Below are 12,185 nucleotides of genomic sequence, written 5' to 3'. Positions count from 1 at the left end.
AGAAAGAAAGAAAGAAAGAAAGAAAGAAAGAAAGAAAGAAAGAAAGAAAGAGAGAAAGAAAGAAAGAAAGAGAACAGTATTAGTTTTGATATATAATTTCAATTACAGCACATCATACCTCCCAGTTTTAGTGCATTGAGCAAAACAGAAAGGTTGTTCGTTTTAGCGACAGAATCTCTGGGTCTGTATGAAGTCTGTCCAATGGAAGTCTTAATTATTAAGCAACTCCAGCCTGTTAGCTAATTGGAGAAGAAGATATTTTCAAACCCCATTTTTTGAGAACATACAGTTGTAATATTCCTATAACGTCTCCAGATTTGAAACGTGGCGTATTATTCATCCTGGGCCCTTTGATGTGTGTTTTTCCCTCAATCCATGCTCCAACAATTCTGTCATACAGAGAACTGAAAATTAAGTTATTCTCACCAGCAATACTCCCCCACAAAGAATCTATCAAACCATAGATATAAACCTCAGAACAATTCCTGCCAGGTTTCTCATGCAAATGCTGCAGAAAAACTTACAAGAGCACTTTAAGATATTGAGAACCCTTCAATACAACCCAGTATAATAACTTTTACTTGCTAATTTCTATGGGTCAGTTGCAAAGGAATAGACCTGTCAATCTTTTTCAGATGTAGCAGAATTTGTCTGTCTACAAACAGGGATACTTTGTTGTTGCCATAGAGACTAATCCTCCACTTTCCTTCTGTTGACACAGCTAGTCACACTCTAAACTACCTGATCACACTTTTAATAGGCAGCTGACTCCCGTACCATAAAATGCTCAAATCAAGTTTGCAACACTTGATGCGTCGACTGTTGCTTTTTAGAATAATATTAATAATAATAATAATAATGGTAATAAAGTGCTGTGCAAATAGAATTCTACCGCACTTGTCTTAAAATGTAGACTGTCTAGTCGCTATCTAACAATTACTTTGTTCAATTCCAAGTTAATTGTATTATTCTAAGTGAGTAAATTTGTATACTAGAGGACATGTTATTTTTACAATTTTTTAAATATCTTGGATGTGAATTTCCTTATGCATTAATTGATCAAACATGAAAAATGCCACCAAAATTATCCAGAAAATCTGCTTCTTTTCAAGGCAATCAGTAGACTGGATCATGTTTTCCTTTATAAATTTTAAAATCTAACAAGGAAACAAATGTGGCAGCAACTCATTCCCTGTAATAAAGTGATATTACAAGAAAAGCAGTTCTCATTTGGATTAACTTGGAATTTTGTGAGGCTTTAGTAAATATTGTAATTTTAAAGCTGATTCAGATTCTATTCAAACATCCTTGGTTTGCAAATCAACTAGTGAGAAGTGCTCAACTAGTGAGATGTTTTCTTAAAAAAAAAAAAAAAAAAAAAAAAAAAAAAAAAAAAGTTTCCAATACGTTTTCTTTTGTCAAGGGCAGAATTAATTTTACAAGGCTTTTTTTTTTTTTAATTTTAATATTCTTTCTTTAAATAAGAGGTGAATGAGACACAAAACTACAAAACACAAGGACATCAATTTGCCAAATGAACTTTTCCTTCTAAAATGATGAAAAGTGTTAATCTTTTATGACAACATTATTTTTTATGTTTATTTTAAACAAATTTTTCTGCATATTGCCAGTGAAATGCCCATACGTACATTCTTCAAACTGCATTTAGCTGCCTTCATTGTTAAACTGCTGATTCTCTGACCGGTTTCCTCTAATACAAAACGACAATTCTGAAGGTAATTTTCAAAAGCTATTTTATCCTCCCTTAACATATATTACAAAAAGTTTGTTGTGACTCTTCCAGTTAACAAGAAAAATTGATGTGTATCATTAATTACGTCAGTAGAAATCATAAATCATCTCTGAGTGCAGCAATTAATTATTTTAAAGTCATGTGAAGACAAATGACAGGCAGAAGATAAATCCACGGACCCTTCAGATCAGAGTGAAATTGGAGAGAAAAAAAAAGGAGTAGAAGAAAATATGCAACAAAATCAGCAAGAGTTTATGAATTAAAACACATGAATCATTTCTCCCTGTTCTAGTAGGGTTAATAATGAGATTATAGCAACACTAAAACACTGGTAGAAGTCAAAGGAGCCTCCATTACTACCCTTAATTGTCAAGGGTCAGGTATTTTTATTTTTACTGCATAGAAAATGATTGAAAAAGATTCTCTTACCAGTTTACCCTTTCTGTTTTCTATTTGACTCAGTTTTGGAGGTCAGTTTAGATCCCAGAAGGATTAAACACTCCTTTTTTTATTTTTTTTTTTTTAATTTTACTTTTTTTTCTTTCTTTTCCTATTGAAAAAATGTCTACCTTGAATACAAAATAACAATTATCTATGTATATATACTAGCAATCTTTGATTGATACAGTCTACTAATATAAATCTGCTCATTCCTTGCTGTAATATCTGAGCTAAAGAGTAGCTGAGGACTTTGAAGAACATGGAGAGGAATTATGCAAGTAACTCTTTCAAATAAATATATACATAATGTTCATATTTTTAAATAAAAATTGCTGTTCTTAAGATCCAAGTGTATTGGCAGTGAGTGGACTGCTACCTGCACAAACACACAAAGCAAACAAATACATCCTATTCCAATCAGACAAATTAATGCAGGAAGACAGTATCTTGACAGAAAAACTGAACTTGGACTTTATCTCACTGGCTAAGAGATTTCCTGAAGAAAGTGAGGATTTAAATTCTGTGCCAGAACTCTTTATAAGGATATTCACAAACACAACGATACATACCTATTCTCTATGTACTTATCCATGCTCACAAGCATGTTCACACAGTTCTAACTCTTTCTTAGCTACAGTCTGAAGGCTGTACAAAGTGCAAAACAAGAAATATTAGAAAGCTTTCAAATCCAGAATTTAAACACTTTTTTCCACATAATGATCCAGAGACATGGCATAACGGTTCTCAAACCATTTACAAAATACCAAGGCATTCATTCTTCTCACATGCACTGAATGACACCTAACATGTTCCCAAAATTTTTCCCACCATAGGGTGTCACAGGGAATATCAGCGTGAACATCAATGTACACAGAAAACACAATTTAGCATCCTCATTGAGCCACCAGCTATGAAAACAGCAAACACTCTAATAGGCTACAAGCAGCTGCACTTTGCAGAGGAGACAAACACACAATCAGCACAAAACTTGCCGTACCTCTCACCTAATGCTTTAAGGGCATGTGAGCTTTCTGTGTGCCGAATTACTTTACAACACTGAAGACGCAAAACCTGTTTTAAAACATCATACAAAACCCGAACAGTGTGGGAAAGGTCTGAAAAGAGAGAGAGAGAACATGCTCTGGGGTCTTGTCACCCTCGTGTCAGAGACACATTAAATTACAGTTTTTGTTTTAGGTAGTCCTGCTCCTGAGAAAAATAGTGGTTTTTAACACTGCCCATGTGTTGCCTGAGTAAATACAGCCAATGCTTTAAAATCCCATACTTCTCAACAATTCAGCATTGCAAAGTAGTTTTTAGGTGGCAGAAAACATCTAAATTTTATTCAAAATAATTTTTTTCTTTTCTGCCGTCAACAACAGAGCTATGCAGGACAACAAGAAAGGAAACCACTGTCAAAATAAACCTTATGAAGAGCAATGTATTCTGGTTACATCTCCAGCCATTGAGGTACTTGACTTTTGTTCTTGTCAGAAATAGCAATATCATGAAACTTTTGGACAATGCACATTATAAAAATAATAGTTATTATTGTTCACAGAGGCATAGAATAGCATGTACAAATGAAAACAAAGACATGGCATTTTAATTTTTCTGAAGACACACCAGAGTGTCACACCATTTCCCTACCCTCAAAGAGAGTCCTGCATTTGTAGTATCCGTTCTTTTTTTTAATGTCAGCCAACCAAAATATCGAAATGATAGCAAGTTCAAACTAAAGTAGTTTATGACCATAAAAATTGTTTATCAGTTTGGGGTATAAGAAGTAATTGTCCTTTCTTGACATGCAACTTACCTCTGCTACTTTGTTCCATGAGTAATTTTCCAAGAAAATTAAGAGTTAAACATTAAACTGTGAGATCAAACTTGCTTTATATTACTATTGGTAAATGTATCTTTGTTATATTCTTATCCCATAACATAAATTTCTCTGTTGTGGTAAGGATATTTCACGTCACTGAGGGATAGCAGGAAAATATAGACACAAGGCTCTCCATAAAGTTGAAAGTCTTCCAAATTATAGGCCCAATGAAACTCTAAATAGTCTGACGTGTCTACTTTATGAATTTGTATTGAGATTCCTAAGCTGTAGAACCACAGGCTACTCACAAGTGAGATTTTATATCATATTTTGCCAAGATAGCTACATAACACCATGGTTTTGCAGATAACTAGTTTGGGAATCACCATTTTTTAAATTGATGTAGGTAACACTTTGCACACATGCAGAAATATGTATCTTTATATTCTTTCTACAATTCACTTCAGAAACAGCATAGTAATCGGCTTGAATTCATCTGGCTTTCTTTTCCTTAACTTTTACTTACATTGGTAAAAAGGACTTATTGTAGATCAATTTTCCACTGTTTCTACTCCTTTGTTTTCCTGGTTGCATATTGCATGCTCTCCTTTTGCAACTTTCCACTTGCAACAAGAGAAAGGATTTAAAGATCAAAGAATATTGATCTTCATTCCAAAGTCAATGTCACATCTCTTAATGTGTGCATCAAGGAATGCAAGTTAATTTAAAATCATGCACATGAGGCCATGCAGGACAAACCTTTCATGTCTAGCACAACTGCTGTTCAAAACCAAAAATATTCAACAGGCCAAAACCAACTCAACAAGAATGCTGGATTAAATATTAATGCAAATCTGAAAAACTGAGCCAATAAGCAGTATTTAAATGCAAGATTTTGCATTCGTTCACTGTATTTCCATTCTTGTTCTCCCCATGCAATTTTTTTTTTTTTAGACTCAATACTACAGCATAAAATCTGTTTTTCTAAGTTCTGCATGCCTTGTTTAGTCTTAAAATGACTACTGTTAACAGTTCTTAGAATACTTTCGGAGACTGTAAAGTCCTTATTAATTGAAAGTAATGCTGAAAGGACTTAAGAGACTATCTTCTAAGAACCATTTCACACATATTCTTCATGTTTCACCCATTATATTTTGCATATCACAGTGGCCCTCCCTCATGCTGGAGATTCTCAGCTAAATGAAGCAGATTTATCTTTACTTACTTCTACAGTTCTGTAAAATAATTTCCCATCAGTTAAAATGTGCTGCTTCTGCAAAAATGATAATGATCTTATTTTTACTTTTTTTTTTCCAAATGTTTTTTTCAAAAACATGAAAATGCTACTAAAGGCATTTGCTTCCCTCCAGTATTCAGGGTATGGAAAAAGGGACCGAAGGAGAAAAAAGTGCATGAAGGGCTTTTTTGTTGTTCTTTTGGTACTTCATGCATTCAAAAGATAGAGATTTTGCCCACAAAAAAGATTATAGAACTATGCCCTGCTGCTTATAAATCTTAAGATGTATTTTGTCTATTCTTCCAAGAAACCTCCTTTTGTCCTTCTAACTCCTCCTGAGCAATATTTTAAACCAGTATTACAGCAGTATTTTCTCTGTGTTAATAAATGGCAGAGTCGAATAGGTTCTTTCTTATTAACTGCTTTTAGAAGTCAGCTTCTCTAAAATGTATTTTTTTATTTAGAATTATTCAGCTTTTGTCACAGTCCTCTCCCCTTCAAATCAAAATGGCTGATATATAAAAATTCACAATAGGTGACATTTCGAATGGTGATCCTTGGGAAAAATAAAACAGAATATAAAGAAACCAGATACCCAGTTCCACTAGTCCTAGGACTGCGAAGATTAATACAAAGGATATGTGTGATGGCAAAGTCTCTATAGTTACTTAAATACTTTTCAAACCTCCTTTAGACCTGGCTATGAATATGCTATGAACCTATTGTTCAAGATAGATATTCTTTCTGACAAAATATGTGAAATCTCTGATGATTGGCAGTTCTGATAAAAAGTTCTCATTGGCATCAGTGGGACCAGGATTTATCCACAGGGATTTTTCCTGCTTTTTATTTGCTACCTGTTCAAGAAGCTGTTGCTCACTCCAGCATAAAATGGAGTGGTATTTACTCTTGGTGAAGAACTAGAGTAGTTATATTTGTCTGGCTGTAAAGAAGCTGCTCATCTATCTACAAATGCTTGTACATAACATATCAAAGAGCTTTTCCTGTCTCTCTCTCTTTCTCTCTCCATATATATCTTACTTTATTGGATCTCCCTGGTTAGTGAGAATAATTGCAAAAACAATTTAGGTGCAATATATGGAGCATGAATTCATGACATTTCACTAATATGGTAAGCCACCTTTTTCATTTCACATGGGCAAGAGTGAGACTAAAGTTTGTTAACTGGCTGATAATGAGGAAGATTAAAGAAGGATAATATCAATATGTTAAAGAAATGCTTCAGACATAAAAGGTGTTCTTTCATACTATAAAACATTTCATGCAGATTACTGCACAATCTCAGACTATCAAGATGACCATGTAGGCACACCACCTACTGAAATTTTCTTTATATGTGGTATATACCACATTTGTAGTACAGATGCTCTAGAAATCGTTGTGGCATCAGATCCACTTCTAGGCTAAGTATCTCAGACTAATTCTGATCTTTCTAGCGTGGTTCATGGGTTTGCTATGTGCAAGGACACTGTTGGTCTCAGCACCTTTACACCTTCATCACCTAGTGAATTCTTCAAACTTTGTAGAGCTTTTCCTCACTATATGAGATGGAAAATTTTAGAGTAGTGTCCTTTCTGTGAAAAAATATAGGTTGCCTCAAGACATCTGAATCACAATAGTGTCAATCAAATAATAACCTATAGCTTAGTTTGCTGCACATCATCTTCTAAGGAGTCACAGGCCTTTAAAGCCTTAAAGGCCTGTAAGGAGCTACACTCCCACTTTTCATCCATTCTTTGGGATTAGGTTGAAACATTAATCTGATTCTTTTGTGACTAGACAGCATTCCTTGCTAACACTTCAACATCTGAAGAAATACCACAATCATCACCTGTCCAGCTGACAGAAATAACACTTGGGAAAGTGAACATCATTTTATTTTCCAGGAAAAAAAGACTGACTCAGAAATTCTTGCAGAGTTATTTTTTAATCTGGTGAATTAATAAATTCTTTTACTGTTGTTTTTGGAGATTTATATTAATTTCGATATAAAAAGTAGAGCTCTGATTGGCATGATGACAATCCTTAATCATATTTCTCCTGATGGTAGTCAACTTTCATACTGCTTTCTCTGCCCTTATTACATGCTACTGTACAAAAATATGCATATATGTACAATCAATAAGAATTTTATAGCAGAGAACCAAGAATTAAATAGGCATTATTCTTTTGTCCTTTTTGTCATCATCAGCCAGTATAGTACGTGCTCCTGTATTACATGAAACATATATCTTGCTTCATCCTCGTTTAGATTACTGTATAGTACTCATCATTACAGGTGCCTAGACATACACTAAGTAAACGTATTCCTTCTGTTAATTAGTTCTTTATGTGTGATTAATACTGTAAAAAAAATGCACAAAAATTATTGTACGAATTTTAGCATACAGTATGTTACAAGCAAAGTCAATGCTGCATAGCTGAAGACAATTTTGGATAAAGAATGGCTTTTGTGCACAGGCTTAATTAGTAGATGGGTCAAGTAAGGTATGGGAATTATGTCCATTGCATGTAGCTCCTTTTTGATACATAAAGAACAGCACTATACAGTCTAGAGAGAAGCCACGTCAAGACAGAGAGTTTAGCTATTTTTACCTGAGGGCCACTAAATAGTTTTGGGAGTACCTATTGCATTTTCTTTAGCATTGGAGTAAAGCTGAAATGTTCTTGGAGTAAGGAATAAGTTTGATGTCAGCTGTTTTTAATCTTTTAAATGTTATTTGGGTCATCAAGAAAAAAATATCTACAAGAAAAAGAGAGACTCAAACCAAGATGAATTGTGTAGGCTGCATTTCCACAGAACAGCTGAAGTCTTTCCTGTTCCTTTGCAACCCCTGATTTCCATTTGATTATAAACCTAAGCAGTAAGATGTTTGCTGCTTGTGCTGAAAATTCCCTGGCTTAGGAGCAAAGACTAAGAACAATGACTTTAAGTCAAGCAAATTGCCTGTGCAGTCCTGAAGTAGTAAACTGCAGAACTGTGGGAGTGTTGATAGATACTCTCCTCCAGAAAGTTTCTATCACTTCGAGGTTTCACACCCAAGGCTCCTTACAATTCCATTTTTCTCTTTTCAGAAAAATAAATCAACATTTTTCTATTGGTTGAAGCAGACTGTGGATTTTCCCTTTTGCTACCTTTTTGAATTTTTCTATTGGGTATTTGTCCTTTTTCTTCCGTAGCTTTTTTTTATTTTTTATTTTTCCAATATCATATTCTAAAAAATGCATTAATATTTATATAGATTTAACTATCTAAAGAATGCACAGGTTCAATTCTTATATTCATCCAAAATGTAGTATACGCAAAACTTACAGTGCTAGGAATTTACAGGAATTCTACACAATCAAAATCTCAATGCTGAAAAAAAAATTGAAAATTGGTGTAATACCACAGGCTCAAAGTATTAGAAAGTCTGTTGAACTAAAAAGAAAATGTGAGGCTTTCCTTTGTGAATCACTGTGGTGTTTTCCCCAAAGCATTGCACATTGTATAAAGCTTGATTTTAGAATATGTAGTTAATTATTGAGTAATAATCAGAACACTTTCAGTTCTAAAGAGGAAATTAAATTCAGGCAGGCTTTAGGAACACACTTTCAGGAGGAATGGTCTGCTTGCAGACTGACCGTGATTCTGTTGCAGCTGCTTCTATTCATTATACTGTATTTCACATTTTCTTCACTTCTTTTTTACACACTGAATCAACAGAGCCAAGAAAGGACTTGCTATAGGAACATGTTGCTGAGATGCTCTGGGCTTACAGCTATGTGCAGGGAAGCAGAATCTGCCCTGAAATGAAACAAGGGAAAATTTAGTGAAATAATTCTTCTGTTTATTCTCCAAGTTTATCCTGTTTATTCTTCCAGTTCCTCACTTAAGGAATGAAGTAGTCTCTTTCTTCCATGACATCGGGTAAGAGTTTATTCCCAGAATTCCCACTTTGATTCTTCCAAGTTCCAAGGAACACACATTCCTGACAAGAGGAAAATCATATAGTAAATCTCAAAGTGCTTTTGTAAATACAATACAATCCAAGCAGATTAATCCAGCTTTCAAAGCAAATAGCTAAGGGGTTTGTTAAACAAGAGTTATAATAAAGAAGAGTGCTAAAGTATACATATTATTATATTTCTGTATTGATATAATTGCTTGCATTACAGGCAGGAAACAATTCATGTCTAGAATGGCTGCATTATTAGTCGCAGCAACATGACCTCTCACCTCAAGTGATAAAGTACACAGGTCAGAATTGACAATACATACTCATGGCTGATCATGGCTGCCAGATATCGACCCAAGTAGGAAAAAAAATGGGGGAAAAAAAAAAAGAAAAAAAAAAGAAAGAAAAAAGAAAAGAAAAAAAAAGAAAACTGCAGGAAAAACATTGCTCTGAATTACAAACACGCATTCTCTTGAGACTCAGCAACTCTCTAGGTTTCTCCCACTGGAGCTGGAAAGTAAGAAGTGAGTTCAGCCAGTATTTAATATCAAGTGAATGTGGTGTTTAATCAATACTATTCTGCTTTTGTTCCACGATGTGGAAAGCAGTGTCTATTCATTCAGTAAAGGTTAATGCCAAGGGTCAAGTGATTTCACACTCTCTGTAGGATCCACAACATTTCAGTAGTTCAGATGCCTTGGACAATGATGACTCAGTTGGACTGATTTATTGCCACTCTAAGGCCCTGCTTAATACTAAAGTGCTATCTTATGATAATACCTCAGAAAATAGCACTGATAAAAGAGGAGGCAATAATTACCTACATTTTGAAGTAATGTCTTCATTTCCAACATCCTATAAAGATGTAAGGTCCATTTAAAATGATCTGCTTCTTGTATTAGCAAGTCAGTTAAATTAGATATTATCAGTGTTCTCTGGTTTATGAAATGCTATCTATGCAAAAGAAATCTGGTGGATATATTAAGAAGAATGCAAATTGGAAGTAAATGTAATACAGTACATCATTTAACATACATTTTAAAGAATAACTTATTTCCTTGTCTAGTTGCCCAAATGAAGAAATACTGTTTTAAGACAGATTAATAAGACAAAAAAGGGAGAAAATTGTCAGCATTGTAGAATAAAAATATAACAATCACGGATGCTCTGTGTTCTAATCAGGCTTCAATATGTGAGACCACATAACTAGCAGTATTTACAATTGCTTCTGTTTTTTTCTTTAGATTTTCTGACTTAAGAAGAAAGCTATATATTCCCTTCAGCACGATACACTGAAAATGACATTAGGTGAGGTCATTGTCTAAATCAGAATGCATTTGACTTTGTCAGTGGTTCTAATTTTGAACATGTAGGATCCCTGATTATTATTCAGCAATGTCTTATTCAAGATGTGTTTTATATAATGAAAGAAGTTCAGATGTCACCAGGAAAATAGTGTGAGAAGAATTAATTGGAAGGCTTATCTGAGGAAAGTCATTTAGAATCCAACTCTACCTAATATATCATTGAATGATGAATATACCAATCAATTAGTAAAACAAAATAAATTCTGCAAATTTGACTAAAGACATCCTATTATTATAAGTGGGAGGATATTTGAAACAGTTAATTACTCCTTATTTTAGGTTCTAAGTATGCATAAATCCTTTATGTGAATTTTCAGCATCCTTGTCTCCCTCAATTACAGATATTTAGAAATTTCTTCTGGCTTGTTTTAAATGACGATGTCATATTTTCTGTAACACTATGGCAGATACAGAAAAAAAGAAACTTTATGCAAAGTAAGGGAAAAAATTTTGAGTTCTTACATCTGCAAGATATCCTGTTGTCTGCATAATCAGTGCAGAATCAGAGCAGAAAAGACAAAATATACAGCACGGTGTTTATTCATAAATGGACTAATTATTACGGAAGAAACACAAATTGTAATGGAACAAATTTACTATTTTTGAGGTACTAAATTGTCACTGACACTTTGAAACCACCAGTGAATATTTTTTTCTTTTCACTCTTCAACTACTATTTAAACAATAAACATCAGAAATGCCACTAAATGTTATGAATGACAGTGAAGCTACGTAGCTTTTCAAGCTACGGCAGGGGAGATTCAGGCTGGACATGAGGAAGTATTACTTTTCAGAAAGGGTGGTCAGGCACTGGAATGGACTGCCCAGGGAGGTGGTGGAATCACCGACCCTGGGGGTGTTCAAGGAAAGGCTGGATGTTGTGTTGAGGGACATGGTTTAGTAGGAGCTATTGGGAATAGGTGAACGGTTGGACTGGATGATCTTTTAGGTCTTTTCCAACCTTGGTGATTCTATGATTCTATGATTCTATGAAGCAGTACTGTTAAGGACCAGAAGCAAACTGCTAATCATTTCTATTTAATTGTATAGATTCAAAAAGCTCCGAAAGTTCTCAGTTCTAGGCAACAGATTCCTACTATTGACATTTGCTGATTCTTTCTTCTAGCAGCAAGCAGTAAGAGCCATAGTCTGAAATGTAAAACGCCGACACCATTACAGCTAAAAAGAAAGTACACCTACCTTTAGGAGGCTGTCCCAAATATATCTTAGAGATACCTTAAAAATGGAAAAGAAAAGATTTCCCTGCTTTAAACTGTTGGCAAGTTTAAAATACAAAATCTATTGTATTAGGAAGGAAATTTTATTTTTATTTATTTACTTATTTTGATTAAGATGCTTGCTTTAATTATTTTAGAAGCAGAGGGCCTTGGATGAATGCCTACGATGATAACAAAGACTTTGCCACAATAAATCAATCTATTACAACTTTAAGCGCAGAATCTTACCTCCGCTCCCAGACACTGCCAACTTCTTAGGCACCCAAGGAAAAAAACATTTTCTTTCAGATATCATTGACAGTGTCCACCCAGAAGTAGGAGTCCTTCCTTCCTTCCTTCCTTCCTTCCTTCCTTCCTTCCTTCCTTCC

Source organism: Lagopus leucura, unplaced genomic scaffold, assembly GCF_019238085.1.
Source record: "Lagopus leucura isolate 7727_CA_CO unplaced genomic scaffold, USGS_WTPT01 Super-Scaffold_810, whole genome shotgun sequence".
Lineage (NCBI taxonomy): Eukaryota > Metazoa > Chordata > Aves > Galliformes > Phasianidae > Lagopus > Lagopus leucura.
Note: the sequence above shows the minus strand (reverse complement) of the source record.